The 17,918-nt window shown below is 33.3% G+C and overlaps 1 protein-coding gene across 11 annotated transcripts in view; it reads right to left on the reverse strand.

Moving 5' to 3' along the window:
• LOC135127983 (rap guanine nucleotide exchange factor 2) overlaps positions 1–11,351 on the reverse strand; it is a 140,095-nt gene extending 128,744 nt beyond the window's left edge. For 10 of the 11 annotated variants that reach the window (XM_064054728.1, XM_064054736.1, XM_064054735.1 and 7 more), the window contains exon 1: positions 11,198–11,351. The gene's annotated coding sequence lies outside the window, so the exon portion shown is untranslated. Of the gene's footprint in view, positions 1–3,153; positions 3,195–11,197 lie in introns of those variants that run through there. The other variant, XM_064054727.1, reaches the window with a different exon arrangement.
• Positions 11,352–17,918: the final 6,567 nt, after the last annotated feature.

Consider the following 17,918-nt stretch of genomic DNA (forward strand, 5'->3'; position numbering starts at 1 on the left):
ACATTATTTATTACATTCGCATTCACATCGGAGGGGTTAAAAGCTAGTGATACATTATACGGTGGAACTGAAGACGAAGCGAATTAGAGTTAGCTGTATCAATTGACAGTTGTTCCAAATCTGGCTATAAAAAATTAAACCCGCACACTGGAATTGAGTAAAAGCACGTTTTTTCTTTCGCAACAGAAATGTTTTGCGCTCTAATAAAACTCTTTTTTTTACAAATTCGAAATAATGTCAACACCCAATGACAAAAAGTGGTTAGGTGAAGGTTATGTTAACATTGACTTACGTCGAACTGAAAGCAGTAATACCATGGAGAATTTGACAAACCACTCTAACTAAATTTCCCTGCATTGAAATTTCATACACTTCGGTAAACTTTCTAGACATAACCACCAAAGTTTTTTATCCCTTTTTTACTTAATAAGTAATATTTAGCTTACTGGTGTTTAGTTACGCAAACGTTACTAAGAAAAAAATTAAGCTCGTATTATATTCACTTTAAAGACTCAAACAGAACATTTTTTTTGCATTTTAATTGATATTTATCATACGCAGGTAACCATTAATATTGATATAAATAAGTAATTATACCTTCGCTGATATATTTATATAATTCGTTAACCTTGTTTACGTTTATCTCAAAAAATAAAAGGCACATTTAGTCGCAATCACTGTTGCTGTGATATTATTTGCCTGCTTTTACAGAAAATGTGTAAAACAAAATAAATTAATTCTGTTCCAAATATTTTTAACTATACAGGGTGTTCTGCTGTTAGGGAGCGAAACACACATTATTTTATGAAACACCCTATATGTTTTTTCATATTTTGATTGACCCCTTCTTGCGCTTTATTTGTTGTTTATTTTTGAGAAAAGAAAAAAATCTGCGAACAAAAAATATATAAATATAATAAATAAGATACAGTAATAAAATACAAGATGTTCTATTTGAAAAAACTGAAATACATGTTTCAAAATTATAAAGATTTAGAATTGTTTATAAACACTCTGTACATTAAAATTTGATTTAATAAGATCACAACAAAGCGGAATTTCAAAAATTAACTGTAGTTAGAAAGCTTAGGAAGAGGCTAATGAGAATATGTAAAAATATATACGGTGTTTCATTTAAAAAACTAAGTTGTATGTTAGTCCTGAAAGAACCATACAACTTTGGTCCTTGAGTTCGTTTTCTATCTCTAATAATTAATAAAATATCCAGAACCGCGCACTTAGTGATTCGCCCTGTATAGAAAAAAATCAGTTAACATAAACTTTTTTTTTAGAATAATGTTAGAACTGAAAATTTTACAAAAATGTTGTATTATAAAGGAGTTCTAATTTTATTGCTTACCGTTTTCAAAATTCTTCTAGTGGAAAACAAAAAATAACCGACATATATTACGAGTACATTAATAAAAAATACATACGTTTAGTATGAAAACTCTTACTCAATTAATCTATAAGAACATCGAATTTTACAAGTACACATACTTGTTGATTAGATAGAAATCTACTGAGAATTGAGTAATTAGGTAAAAGGAAAGATACTTAACTGTAGACTAATCTTAAATTGATCGTTATTTTTTCCTGTGCAGTAATCATGTCTTAAATTTTGTAAAATAAAATAAGCAAAATGGCATTTAAATAATTCAGCAGATTGAAAAATTACACCAATTTTTTTTTTCAAACGAATTTAGTTCAATATTACAACACAAAAACAGTATTAATAAAACTTTTCGCCCGTTCCTAGACACTCACGGAACAAATTACGCATTGTGTCCATAGCAAATTTGTTTTGGTCAAATTTGGGCATCAAGGTGGTCAACACAAAAATAACAACACGTTCAGTGCCAACCACATTGTTCGACTCAAAAATACGGAACTTTTCAATTCTACACAAACCATATTTCCGATTACCATAATCGCATCGAGAATAAAACTGATTTCGGATTTTTTGTGTAAGTTATATGAGACGGAAGAAACCACATAAAAGAAAACGTTCCGCGACCGAATGCTGAATATTAAAGGAATCAAAATAAAACCAACCCCTTATTGGAAATATGGTAATTCCGTGACCAACCGTGTACGTAAATTTGCAATAAAAAAATCCCTCAAGCGACATTCTTTCCTAATATAATCCTTCCATATTTTTAGATTTCGCTTCCACGTGATTATTTCGAGTAGAATAGCTCGATTTCAGTCCCTTTTTCGGAATGAGTCACACAATATTCGACAGCCCGCCAGATCAATACGTACTTAGGTGCTATTTTTGATTCACCTGTGCATAATATAGATTAAATTCCATGTTTATCTATTAGTAAATAAACAAATAAATGAGTAATAGTTTACACAACTAAATCACGCGAATTATGAAATGGGTTTTTTGTGGAAAAAATAAAAAATGGGTCAGGTATGTAGGTAAGCTGTAAATTTTACAATTGCATCGGTGTGGAAAACAAAAATGTCCGTTACGGTAGGAGCGGTTTGACAATTTGTACGTTGTGCCACTTTGTGATAATTTACGATGCGTTGATAATGGTGTGTTTATTGTATTGTACAGGTGACCGAGAAAAGAGATCGTTTTGACCTAACATCATCAAGAGCTTACCCCAAATACCGCACTTCACACCTTATTCCAAGAGCTAAATGTATAACAAACCCTGGCCATCATATATGTATACATTTTATTTATGTTTTAATAAAAAACCTACCACATTAGCAAACTAAAAATTTGTCCATCAACTATTTTACCATGGTATGTATATACTACAATCCACATCGTTTAAAATCACATTTCTGTGTAAAGTACAGCGGTATTTAACGCATCCTATCCAAGAATGTTAAATGTGATAATGTATCTTTAACACTTTTCTTTGAATTTGTGTTATTTCCAGCAATGGCAGCAGCTTTAATATCACATATTAACTGGATAACATTCCAACAATGCCTTCAAAACACTTGTTAATAGCTACCAGCAATCTTTTAACCTAGATAAAAGTGTCATTTTTATTTGTATACTACAAAAATACAAAAATGATCAACTTAAACACAATTTTAGAATGTTTTAAGTAACACTACGCTAGAATCATATACTACTAAAATTATACACTAGTATAACCAACGAAAAATAATGAAAAAACTTACGCTTAAAGTGAATTACAAACGCTACAAAATCTACCAACACCTCCACCTAATCACACCAAATCTACAACCAGAATGAATCACAAATCTCGACGAAAGCTCCACTTGTGATTTTAGAGTATTTTGTGAAACCGGTTTACGACACGTGCTTGCTAACCAACAGGAACAGCCGCTTTCATTATTACATGTGTCAAGTATTGCCAAGTATTGTTTCGAGTTGTTTTCATAAAAGAGAATAAACTATTCGTACTAAATTCATACTAGTAAAATTTATCTAAACTAATAGCGTGATTTAAGCGGTCAAAGACTTTTAAACCTGCGTGTTTGAGTCTAAAACCGTGGCAATATAATGTGTACTATACTGAACAAATTTGCATTCGTAGAGCATCCTCAAATAAAACTTTATTTATGTAGAAAAGATTTGAAAGCTAGGATATTGTAGACGATATTGTAACTGGTCTATATATGACTTTTTTGTCAGAGTTAAAAACTGGATAAATTTTCACGACTTTCCTCATAGAAGGACCTTCAGAAGATGTCCAAACTGAGTTAACGATGTGGGATTGGCAAGGCTCTACAAATTTTCAAAAAAAATTCAAGAATAGCGTTTTCATCAACAGAATTCGTCGAATTTAGGTCTCTAATACACTGGCGGCGTAAAGGGGGGGCGGTACCAAGCACCAAGGGGTGACAACGACAACTCACTCGTACAGCTAGAGAGTACTTACAGAAGAATCACTCTGCAAAAACATACAAAAAAAAAAATCGGGACGGTAGACAGACACAAAGACAGACGGAAAGACGGAAACCTATTTCTTCGTAGTGTAGGGGTCATGAAAGGTCGAGAAAATGTAAAAGTAGAGATTCGCTTACGCTTGGAAAGAAAAAATAATGTCTTGATAGATTTTACGAAGAACTAAACATTTAGTGTTGTTCAAAAATTCATCACAATTGAGCTGGGGATGAATATGGATGGAGCTTAATTTTTAGCTTGTTTTTTTCTTAATATATACATAGTATTCTCTGAACAACACGATACTCAAAAACATATTTTTTACTTCTTTTAGAGAAATAAGGATTTTACAATTAAGCTCCACCCCTCGGCTTACGACGAATAAAAAAAAATCATCAGAATTGAGATAGGGTGGGTGGGTGGGGCTTATATTTTGCCTTTTTTTTTTAATGGATAAATAGCTAAAAAAGCTAAAAAAACTAACGACTCTGAACTCTGACATGGTTAAAATGGTTTTTGCAAGGATATATGGATTTTGCCATTATGGTGCGGAGCCTATTGCAAAATTAATATTTCCTTATACAAATTTTCCATTTTAAACATGTTTTAAGTTCCATGTTGTGAAAAGAAATCTACACATATTAAAACAAAAAGGCAAAAAGTAAGCCCGCCCACCCGCCCTAACTCAATTGTGATTTTTTTTTTTTGTTCGCTGTGAACCAAGGGGACGGAGCTTAACTGCAAAATACTTATTTCTTTACAAGAAATTAAAAACATGTTTTTGAGTATCATGTTGTTCAAAGAATACTACGTATATTAAGAAAAAAGAAACAAAATATAAACCCCGCCCACCCACCCCTTATCAATTGTGATGATTTTTTTAATACTTAGTAACTCAAAACACATTTAAAATGGTAAAGTTTTGTAAGGAAATATGGATTTTGCAATTAGGTCCCGTCCCTAGGCCTGCCAACCAATGAAACCTTTATTACAGGTATGGGTGGGGCTTAATCTTTGAATTTTATTTTTTCTTAATATACGTAGCATTCTTTGAATAAGACGATACTCAAAAAATGTCTTAAATGGTCATTTCTTGTAGAGAAATAATATGAATTTTGCATTAGGACAGAACCACACCTTTCCAAAATGTATGAGAAATAACCCTAAACCCCATCCGAAATTTTAACTTCATATGAGCATTTGAAGACACCGACGATGCGTCTATTTGTTCGTCACCTAAAAATCTCCGCAACTCCCTTATTAATTTTTGAAAACTGCGACTAGTTTATTAAAAAAAAACATTAAAATTTGAAATCGGATTTTGGGAGAAAGTTTTGAAGTATTTTGATCTGAAAATTAGGTCATCATGTAGGGAACTTTATTACGAATGGAGCTATAATTTTCAAAAACATGTCTTACATGGTAATTTCTTGTAGAGAAATAATAAAAATTCTGCAATTAAATTCTGCTCCTTTAGCTCTCGACGATTAAAAAAAATCATCACAATTGAGATAGGGCGGGTGGGCGGGCGTCATATTTTCCCTTTTTTCTTAATATACGTAGTCGTCTTTTCAGAACAAGAAATTTAAAACATGTTTAAAATGGTAAATTTGTATAGAAAAATAATAAAAATATCGAATTTGCTATTACGCTCCGCCCCTCGGTCTGACAACAAATGAAAAATTCATCATGATTGAGATCGAGACGGATGGGTGGGGCTTCTCTTTTGGTTTTCTTTTCTAATTAATACGTACATTTAATTTTCTTTGTATAACACGATTACTTAAGAACATATTTCACATGGTAATTTCTCGTAAAAAAAATAAGGATTTTACAATTAAACCCCGTCCCTCGACTTACGACGAATAAAAAAAAATCATTAGAATTGAGATAGGGCGGGTGGGTGGGGCTTATATTTTGCCTTTTTTTTATTAATATACATAGCAATATTTTCATAACAAGAAGTTTAAAACATGGTTAAAATGGTTTGACAAGGAAATATAGATTTTGCAATTATGGTGCGGAGCCTATTGCAAAATCGATATTTCCTTATACAAACTTTCCATTTTAAACATGTTTTAAGTTTCATGTTGTGGAAACAAAAAAGCAAAATGTAAATGATGATTTTTTTATTCGCTGTGAGCTAAGGGGACGGAGCTTAACTGTAAAATACTTATTTCTTTACAAGAAATTAAATACATGTTTTTGAGTATCGTGTTGTTCAAAGAATACTATGCATATTAAGAAAATAAGGCAAAATATAAACCCCGCCCACCCGCCCCATCTCAATTGTGATGATTTTTTTTTATTCACTGTGAACCAAGAGAACGGAGCTTAACTGCAAAATACTTATTTATTTACAAGAAATTAAAAACATGTTTTTGAGTATCGTGTTGCTCAAAAAATACGATGTATATTAAGAAAAAAAAGGCAAAATATAAACCCCGCCCACCCACCCCATCTCAATTGTGATTTTTTTTTATTCTTAGAAACTCAAAACACACTTATAGTGAACCAAGAGCTATAAGGTTATATGGCCATCATAAAATCATCCCATTGTGTCGAAGTTAAGTTGTTTACAATAGAAGAGGTTTTAGGGTCGTAAATAACGTGTCCACTGCAGCTCGACCGGCTCTTGTGGTTTCGTTCAGGGGCGGCTTTCACTAAATATGAAAATCCACCACTCCACTATTTCTTTACTACCTGCAGCCGCTGAGGGTTCCGAAATAACCACTCGCTTTGAAAGCCGGCCCTGTTAAATATGAGCAAGAAATGTTTAGAAGATGATTTATTGCCAACCGGTAAGCTTAGTGCGAACCACACAAAGGGGGTATTTATTTGCGGTCAATTACTTTTATGATGGCCATATAACCTTATAGCTCTTGGTTCACTATAAAATGGTAAAGTTTTGTAAGAAAATATGGATTTTGCACTTAGGCCCCACCCCTAGGCCTACCAACCAATGAAAACTTCATTACTATTTAGATCATGGGTAGGGCTTAATCTTTGGACATAATTTTTTCTTAATATACATAGTATCCCTTGAATAACACGACACTCAAAAAAATGTCTTCATGGTAATTTCTTGTAGACAAATAATAAGAATTTTGCATTTAGGGCAGAACCCCACCTTCCCAAAATATATGAGAAATAACCCAAAACGCCATCCGAAATTTCAACTTCATATGAGCATTTGAAGCCACCGACAATGCGTCTATTTCTTCGTGACTTCAAAAACTCTGGAGCTCCCTTTTCAATTTTTGAAAATTGCAACTAGTTTATTAAAAAATAATAAAACATTAAAATTTGATATCAGATTTTGTAAGAAGGTTTTTACGTATTTTGATCTGAAAATTAGAGAACTTTACTACGAATGGAGCTATAATTTTCAAAAATATGTAATATACGTAGTCGTCTTTTCAGAACAAGAAACTTGAAACATGTTTAAAATGGTAAATTCTTGTAGACAAATATGGATCTTGCAATTAAGCCCCGCCCCTCGATCTGACAACGAATGAAAAATTCATCACAATTGAGAATTGAGATAGCGGTGGGTCTGGATGGGGCCAAATCTTCGGTTATATATTTTTTTCTGAATATACATAGTATTCTTTGAACAACACGATACTCAAAAACAACTTTTTAATTTTTCGTACAGAAATAACGATTTTACAGTTAAGCTCCGTCCCCTTGGCTCACGACGAATAAAAAAAATCATCACAATTAAGATAGGGCGGGTGGGCGGGGCTACATTTTGCATTTTTTTTTAGTATGTGTAGAGTTATTTCGACAACAAGAAACTTAAAATATCACTACAATGGTAAATTTTTGCAGTAATCAATTCAAATCCTCCACTTTTCAACAACGTCAGCAACAGCAACAGAAACTTCAACATCAACAGTAAGTTTGTAAATCTCAGTGCTAATGTAATCAAAAAAAGATGTTCATGTTCCAAATTCTCGTCTCGGTGTCTCAAAAGTTTTCCAAATCAAAGAACTTTACACTTATTAAAAATGGTGAAAAATTGTATGCATTAGAAGTATCATTCCATACCTTTAGTAATGTTATAATCTACAATTTCTGTTGGAAAACAGTGGCTATTCGATATCCATGTTCCTGTAACAGCAGTAATGTCAGTGTCAGAAGATAGAGCTGATCCGTTAAAAGAGCTTCATCCCACATTCATGTTTTAGCATAATCCGCTTGGTGTTCAGACACTTCTGAGAATCAGTAGGGAATACAATATCTTGTTAATAACTGTTGATGCTGACTAATATAATTAAAATCTACAAGATATGTTAATTACTATATTGATAAAACGAACACATCATGTTTGATTTTATTAATAGTTTGCTCGTAAACTTGACAATTACAATGATTCCCATTAGCATGGTGAACATCAATATCTGCAAATTTAGTGCAATTTGAGTTTGATTGACTCAACTGATACAAACACGTGTGTCTGATTTATTAGCGTTTATTTCATGATTCTCTAAACATCTAATATCCTTTTTACAATTTCTAAACGACAATTTCCAATAGTTAACGTTAATAAGTAGGTATATCAATTTCAACAAGTATTTGGTGTATTACTTGACTCTTTTTCACTTTATAAAGTTTCAGCAACTTATTTTCATAATCGTTACCAAAGATAAATTCATTTTGTTAGTTAAATAAGACAACACGTTGCCTCATTAATATCAATAGAGATACTAGAATTCGAAGACTTGGTAAAGTTTTATTTCTTGAAAGTCGCAAGACGATGAAAATTTAAAGTTTGCAAGGTGCAGTTGGGCTAAAGTTAATGTCGAACTTAGTTTTACCAAGGTATTGATTTTTATCTTGGGTTTTTATGGTAATTTTGCAGAAATTGATATAATCGTATTAGTTTCTACAATAATTGTAATTGCTACGTCATTAAAAAACAGTGTTGACATCAATTTGTAACCCAGGCTACATGAAACGCTGCTTGAAATAATAATTGGAATTAGAATTTTAAATTTTATTATTTTCAATTCTCTACTATTTTTATATAACATATGTATATTCTGCCATTAATATACAGCAAAGATCAAATAGATTTCTCCAATCCCTTGTGTAAATATTTGAAAATTTCCCCTAAAGCTGTGGTACTGTATAAACGTGGTATGAGATCATGTCATATTTAATATTGCTGTCTAATGCAGCTCTTAGAACCTGAATTATATAACATCAGACAATAGACAGAACACGAATACACATTTATTTCAGTTTTAATTAATAACTCTTTTAATTACGGTTGCAACATAAGTAATTACGCTAATTCTTAATTTTTATTAATCATTTAGCAATTAGGCTGTATTAACAAAATTTGTTGCTAAAATTATGAAGCTTCACTTAAATTCACATTGGATGGTTTAAAGACATTGAGTATAGACATGAATTAAATTAATAGTCAACTGCAGATATTTTTCTTATCTCAGTTTTGTCATCAACCATATAGTAATAAAACATTTCCAAATATGTTATCATATCATCGACGTTATAGACTTGTAAGCTAATATTTACTAATGTTTAAAAATACTGCACTTTTCAACGCTATTGATAATCTAACCTTGAGTTAGAAATCATAAAAAACAAATTTTATACAGATTGTAAACTACTACCTACTTTCTTTTACACTCCTAAAATAATTTTCGTGAACTATAAAAACTCAAAGTTTAATTATCTCTGAATCCAAAATATGCAAGAGAAAAAACAATTCTAAAAAATTCTAAATATTCTATTCATAAAATTGTGCTTGCCCACACTATAGATAAAAAAAGGAACGCTAAGATCTTGATATTAGTAAGTGGTAAAAAGACATAAAGTTGTGTTGGTTGTGTTAAATTAACAATTCAATAGATTTTCGCAAAAAAGGTATTGTTAATTTGTTCGTGACGTCATTACCTTTTAAGCTGTGACGCCATGTTTTTTTAAAAGGAACAATGACTTCCAGTCAGCCCACATTAAACACTACTGCATTTAATGGTTCAACAAATACTTGCACTTTCACGTAACTCAGTATTCTGAAAAAAATCGCAAAAATGGTTTTCGTAATCATTTAATGAGTAGTGAAACAGGTAAATTTGTCCTTCAGCGCAAAAGTGCATAAATTCACATCGGATAGAACACATTTAACAAAATTAATTTATTTCTACAACGACATGTGTTTGGAAAAATTGCTACTTATCACACCAGCCACAAAGGGGAGGATTTATTTAGATTGCACTGTATATGAAATTTTATCTTAGTTATTTCCTTTTGATTAAACACAAGTAATAAACAATTTCAATAAGGAAGTTAAATTTCGCAAATTTACGTGCTTCGAAACACTCATAACACCTAAATGAATGGCTTTAATGAACTAACTTTGAAAGTGCTACTTTTAAAGGCCAGAAGTCAGAAGTCGTTATCTCGTACTTTATTTGTTTGTAAAATCTCGTAACTTGGTCGATTTATATGAAACACTAATTATCGATTCAGAATAACAAGAATATTAATAGTTACTTAAAGATCAGAAATAGTAATATGTTAAAACCTCGTCGAACTTGTAAAACAAACGTGGGGTACATTAATCCATTAGTAGTCACGCCACAGAGTGGTCGACCCCTAACAGCTGTCGCTGTCCAAGAACTGGTATATAGTGAATAAGAACATGAGGGTGCCAGCGCCAGGTATCGCAGCAGGTGCTAATCGTAAACCGAAAACTAGATCTCGACCGTTGAATAGATGAGGATCTGCATCTCAAACAAGTGTGTCTCTAGACACCGGAAGATCACCGAATTAAATTAATATCAAAGATAAAACTGATGATAATAATGAAAACTGACACAGAAAGAATCAACGACACGATAAACTACTCATCAATCTCTTAAACTAAGATAAAATCCTACATCTTTTGTTCCCGAATTAATCAAAGTATAAAAGTGAATTGAACGTTAGAAGAAAAAGGTGCTCACATTTCCGGCCATTATCCTTGATGGGGTTAAGTCGCCTTAACTTGATGCACCTAATTAAGTCAACAAACTCATTGCGATATGAAGTTTAAACCTACATAAACGCCACAGAACAGGTTCCACAAAGAAAATCTGACGCACCTCACAAAAAAATACAAACCGACCCAAAAGCGGCAACGGATTAAATTTTTTCCTCTGGAACTATATACCATTTTAATTATCCATAAAAGTGACATTAATTTGTCGAAAACGGCGCGTAGGTTTGATTGGTTAATAAAGAGGTGTCGATTTTGAGTAATGGTCTATACTAGAGAATTTTTGTGCAAAGCTAACTTACTTAAGTCATGTCGTTCTTTTTTCGGTTTTCATAATCCCATTGGTAAAAGGGCACTACACTCGTTCACCTTAAGTATAAACAAAGCGAGATGCACGACAAGTACAGGTATAGCGAGACACAAATATATCCAACTACCGGCACCGTTCAAGGTAAACTAAAGCGACTATAGGAGTCAACGGTAGAAACGAGTTATGTGCCGACTAAGCGTAAAAATGCGAGATTTCCATTGGCCGGAACACGAGCCGCTCGAGCCGAATTGGTGCTTTTGTTTCTTAAGGACGTTCGCTTTTTTTCAAATTTTACGCTGCGTAAACTGGAGAAACAGTAAAGGTGGAAAAAAGCCCGGATATGTAACGACCACGTTGTTGCGATTTTTTTCCAAAGTGGAGCAGCGGTTTTATCTGAAGTGAATATTATCTGGTTGCAGACAGTGTGTAACTGTTGCAAGATTGTGACCGAAATGTGGTTACACACTTACTGTGAATTATTAACTGTTATTGATAATTTTCGCCTTGAAACAATGAACTTTACCTAAATATAATAGTCGATATTGACCTAGGACTTATCGGCTTAATGTAAATGAAACGAACATTAACATCAAAGATTTCATATCGTAATAATCATTTACATATCGACTCAACAATCATGGATGACGCTTTTTTTTGTAAATATATATTTTATTTTCGTTTAAGTTACGCCATCAAACTTTCTAATGGTGTGGGTCTATTATGATTGATGCTACAATCATGTTGTTGAAGTTACTGTTGCTAACAGTATTTTATAGGACGTATGGTGCCGAGATATACTTTCATCTAGATAAAAATTCCGCTCCTATAATCTTAAAATAATGTTTTGTGTCATGCTTTGCTAGATTTTCTGTAATGCATAAATTTACAAGTACATACATCAAAAACTGAATTTTCATGTCAGGTTAAAGTAACGCAGGACACGCGGAAATAACTTCGGTAAATATACACGGTGTCACATTACTTACGGATGCGCCAAAATACTGTTTATTTTTAAAATAAATGTTGAGGATTAATAGGAAAGTCAATAACCTATATACTGGTCATATTTTTTAATTTTTATATAATAAACGAAACAATTCATGAGTGTTTCCTATAAGGAGGGGTGCAATATACCTCAATAGAAGTTTTTAAATATTTCAAGTTAAACACTTGGAAACTTCAGATTTTTTACTGTATTATAACAACACTTTCTCAGAGATGTTTAACAGTTGGGCGGTTCGTTAAAAAAGTGCAATAACCATTTTATTGTTGGAGATAAGCCTACTTAAAGAAACGAGGATAATAAAATACTTCTTCGTCTCCTTCGTACAGTTTTCTGGAATCTGGTGCACAATGTCAGAATTTGTTTTACGATCCATATAATAATTTTGAGATTTTATCATTCGTAAATATAAGATATATCCACGAATTAGTTATTTCTTAACTTCTTTGTCCCTCAGCAGAAGAGTTTGTAGACGTTATTGACTGTTTCCCAAGAACGCTAAGATCTGATAAAAACGTCGGAATATGATAATGTTTTTCTAAGGTAGGAACAACATAAGAAATACAAATTCAAAGATAAGTTTTTTAATCGATTTTTTTCGTGAAATAAGCTAAGTTTGCCCAGAGATAAAACTACTCTGGAAATTTCATTAAACAAATAAAAAAACATTTTAAAAATTTTAATTCATATGGTTAATATGTCATCTGTCATAATAATTATGACATCTGAACTGTCGTTGCCACTTCGAAAGAGGTGCAACAAATCAATGCCCACTTTGATCATTTGTGAAAGCCTTGTACACGAAAGTACGTATAAGAAATGCCAATGGTCTTATCTTCATCAGGAATTCATGGAATTACTGAAAACATCTTTTGACATAGTCTGAAGAATTCATTTGGAACTACAAAGTTATTTTCGGTTATATGGGATAATAAGCATTCAAACTGAACTGAACAGTTTTGGTTACAAAATTACTTATTTGTATACGTGTTTCGGTACATAGTAACTTCATCAGGCGGATGATCTTATCGTTAAGGGAAAATATTGTCTGTTTTTATAGCTATTTGCGTTTGTGGGTTTGTGTTAACAAAAATGAATCATTAACTCATTTTGTTAAATTAAACATGAAAATTTATAAAATTTCAATTTAAATTTGTAATTTCCACCCTAAGCTTTAACTCACACGAACTCAGTTTTATTAAAAAAAATAATAATAACAATAATTAATTTCAAAAGACAGAGATTCCTTTTCTCATGAGAACAAGATATTAAGTTTTAGAAATAAATCTATTGTCTTATCTAAGAAAGTCTACAGGAGTTAAAAAGGTGATATCAAAATAAAATATGTAGTACAAATCTACATGCAAAAACTAAAGACACAAATTTCAGTAAACTCGGTATCAAAAGAAAAAAAAATCGTACAGGCTTGACACATACAGGGTGTTTAAGAAATGGTGCACCAACGCGACCTTATTAAGTTCACAAGTTTAAGTTCGAGAAAAATCATGGAAAAATTCCCTACGCCAATTTGACGTTCACTTACAAAACAAAATATTGATTTAGGTTGCTCAAAAAACGTGAAAATTTAGCCAGTTGCCAGATTCATCCTAAACAAGTTTTACTTAAGTTTTTTGTTATATTATAAAGTGAAGAAAACAATCGATAAAGACAAGATACCTCCAAAATTATTATGAATAATGAAAGTCCGATCGATTTCAGGTATCCAACACTAAATACTGAATTAAAATGTGACGAAATTTCGAAAAGAAAAATTAAATTTTAAAGGGCTGTATTTTCTACATTTTGACAAAAGAATTTGTTAATTTACTTTTTCTCTGCGCTATTTTGTGAACATCTGTATATGAAATAAAAGTATTTTATTTGAAAAGAAAAGTAAGAAAGAGAAAAGTATTTGATAATTGGGTTAGTTATTTAATTTTTACACGTCTGTTGTTCCAACATTACTAAAATGTTACTAAAATTTCCTTTTCAAAATTATAACACTTCCATAGTTGCAAGATATATTTGTTGACTTGCATACTTGTGGTTGGGGGTATATTAGCAGTTGACGACAATTTGAGGTAAATTACAGGGTCGAGGTGGACATGCAAATTGTCATGAGACATTGTGGGCTGCCTATTTTACCTTCTACTTAGTTCACAATATGAGTTCCCAAATTAATGATTATCCAACAAAGAAGCAAGCTATTATTGTTACGGCTGTATATGGTTTGCAATTAAAAGATCATGTAAAGTTTGGCTACTGATATTTGAAGGTGACTTCACTGCGGGTAATGCGCTTAGAAGGTTTTATTGGTTAGCCCCGCTATAAATGTGTCCATCATAACTGTGTTTACAAAATTTTCGAGTCCCCGCAGGTAAAGAAGTACAGTGGGCAGAATTGCAGTGGGCGCTTATCCCGCTGGTAAAAGCCCTTAAGACGATTAGAGATTAGTGAAGTCACCTCCAAATAGCAGTAGCCAAGCTATATCTGCAATTGCAGAAATTGTAGAACCTAAGAACATATTATTTGCATAACGCTTGGCCAATAACCAAATCTGCATTTACCTTAGTACTATTGCATTAGTAGATGAGGTTGTCACCAACTATTCTCAATTATCCATTAATAATCTGATTGTCGGGGTGCGTCGCTTGATTAATCCAGCACGCAGAATTATCCTATCAAATGTCTGCCCTTCGATTCCCCACAATGTAAAAAATTTTAGGTCCCCTGGTGTTTTATTTTCGGATAAATTTAAGGGAATCTGGTGTTTTATTGCTGGATGAACTTGAAAAAATCTTTTAAGCTTTTGGTGTTTTACTTTTTACGAATATGAAAATGTCTTGAGTGTCGCAATATTTGGATACTCATGGTGTAATTTTGGGAGCCCATGGAGATTTTTTTTTGTAAATTATTTAAAAAAATTTTGGGGGACTTTGGTGTTCTATTTTTGGAAAATTTTGACTTGACCTGTTTTTGAGTTAATTTTGGGACCCCGCTTTTCTTTTTTTGAAAAATTTAAAACTGTCTTGAGGTTCTAGGTATTTCTGTTTGGAAAGAATTTGAAAGTACTTTGGAGCTTTCAGTTTCAGTTAATTTAATGAAATAGTTTAATTAATAATTTAGAGGAGACGTCATTTGCTAAAATCAGTTTTATCTTATCAGGTACATACTAGTATTTCGTTAGATATGACTGACATCATTTGCCAAAGTCAGTCTGGTCTTAGCGAATACAAGCCCCGCCCACCCACCCTCTATTTTCTTACAAAGTACATCATTTACCAAAATTAGTCTTGATGTACTCTGTAAAAAAATAGAGGGCGAGTGGGCGGGGCTAGTACTTGCTAAAATAAGACTGATTTTGGCAGATGATATACCTTTTAAGAAAATAGAGGGTGGGTGGGCGGGGCTAGTAGTTGCTAAGATAAGACTGATGTTAGTAAATGATATACCTTCTGAGAATATGGAGGGCGGGGCTAGTATTTCGTTAGATATGACTGACATCAATTGCCAAAGTTAGTCTAATCTTAGCAAATACAAGCCCCGCCCATCCGCCCTCTATTTTCTTACAAAGCACATTATTTACCAAAATCAGTCTTGATGTACTCTGTAAGAAAATAGAGGGCGAGTGGGCGAGGCTAGTACTTGCTAAGATAAGACTGATTTTGGTAGATGATGTACCTTCTAAGAAAATAGAGGGCGGGTGGGCGGGGCTAGTACTTCGTAAGATATGACTGACATCATTTGCCAAAGTCAGTCTTGTCTTAGCAAATACAAGCCCCGCCCACCCACCCTCTATTTTCTTACAAAGTACATCATTTACCAAAATCAGTCTTGATGTACTCTCTAAGAAAATGGAGGGCGAGTGGGCGGGGCTAGTACTTGCTAAGATAAGACTGATTTTGGCAGATGATGTAGCTTCTAAGAAAATAGAGGGCGGGTGGGCGGGGCTAGTACTTCGTAAGATATGACTGACATCATTTGCCAAAGTCAGTCTTGTCTTAGCAAATACAAGCCCCGCCCACCCACCCTCTATTTTCTTAACAAAGTACATCATTTGCCCTATTTGTCTTTTTTTTAAAGAAAGTGAAACCTTCTCGAGAGCTCTAAGTGTCTTTTTGTGAAAAAAGTGAAACCTTCTCGGGGTTCCTAAGTGTCTTTTTTAAGAATGTGAAACCTTCTCGGGGACCATAACTGTCAATCGTTCTTGTTCAAAAATTTAAAAGAAAAGACAAGACTGACTTTAGTAAATGATATACCTTCTAAGAAAACAGAAAGTGGGTGGGTGGGGCTAGTACTTCGTAAGATATGACTGACATTATTTACCAAAGTCAGTCTTGTCTTAGCAAATACAAGCCCCGCCCACCCACCCTCTATTTTCTTACAAAGTACATCATTTGCCCTATCTGTCTTTTTTTTCAAGAAAGTGAAACCTTCTCGAGAGCCCTAAGTGTCTTTTTGTGAAAAAAGTGAAACCTTCTCGGGCTTCCTAAGTGTCTTTTTTAAGAATGTGAAACCTTCTCGAGGACCCCAACTGTCAATCGTTCTTGTTCAAAAATTTAAAAGAAAAGATAAGACTGACTTTAGTAAATGATATACCTTCTAAGAAAACAGAGGGTGGGTGGGTGGGGCTAGTACTTCGTAAGATATGACTGACATCATTTAAACTTGTTTTTTCAGCTTTTTTCTCATTTTTTTTTAATTAATTTAGTGTAATAAAAACGTATTTATTAATCATCAAACGCTTGGTTTTAGCGTTGAAAAAATTAAAATGGAATAAGTCGCCTGGTCCCGACGTAATTAATGCCTCGGTTTTGCTAAACTGTGCGGACTCTCTTTCTCAACCTTTAAGTCCTCTGATGACGCAGTCTTTCTGCCAGGGGACTCTACCGAGTGATTGGAGGATAGTCATAGTTCGCCCTCTCTTTAAAAAAAGAAAAAAGTTCTGTTGCACTAATTATCGTCCTATTATGTTGGACTTCATTGGTTGTTAGGATCATGGAATCAATAATTTATGAATCCAGTATAAAATTTCTCATTGAACATCATTGGTACCAATAGAGCAGCATGGTTTCCTTTCAGGCAAATCCATCATATCCGATCTTCTTTGTTGTCTTTCCGACTGAACAAAAGAACTTGATTTAGGAAACTAGGTTGATGTCATCTACTTGGATTTCTCTAGGGCGTTTGATCGTGTGCCCAAACGTCATTTGTTGTTAAAGCTCCACCATTTAGATATCAGAGGAAATCTTTATCAGTGGATTGACGCTTTGTTATTGGAGCGGACGTTCAGAGTGAGGATCGGTGGTGCGTTAAGTAACTGCGTACAGGTCTTAAGAGGCGTGCCGCAGGGATCCGTTCTTGGGCCGCTACTGTTCATAGCTTATACAGCCGATTTGAAAACTAAGTTGAGGTCCCCATTTGCCATGTATGCAAATGATGTTAAATTGTATAACTTAAGTAATTGCTGGATGACGCTGACTCAAGATCTTCTGGACTACTAGAAGCATTTGCAAAAAGTCACATATCTGTCACTAGCAAGCTCTATAGGAGTTATGTCAGGCCTGGTACTTGAGTTTGCCTTTTACATCTGGTCTCCGATTCTTCAACGAGATATAGAGTTATTAGAATCTGTGCAAAGAAGGACCACAAGAATGCCATTTGGTCGAATTGGGCTACAGTATCCTGACAGACTAGCAATGATGTGTCT

Source organism: Zophobas morio, unplaced genomic scaffold (assembly GCF_036711695.1).
Source record: "Zophobas morio isolate AGI-343-1 ecotype UQ-CSIRO unplaced genomic scaffold, CSIRO_AGI_Zmor_V1 ptg000012l, whole genome shotgun sequence".
Classification (NCBI taxonomy): domain Eukaryota; kingdom Metazoa; phylum Arthropoda; class Insecta; order Coleoptera; family Tenebrionidae; genus Zophobas; species Zophobas morio.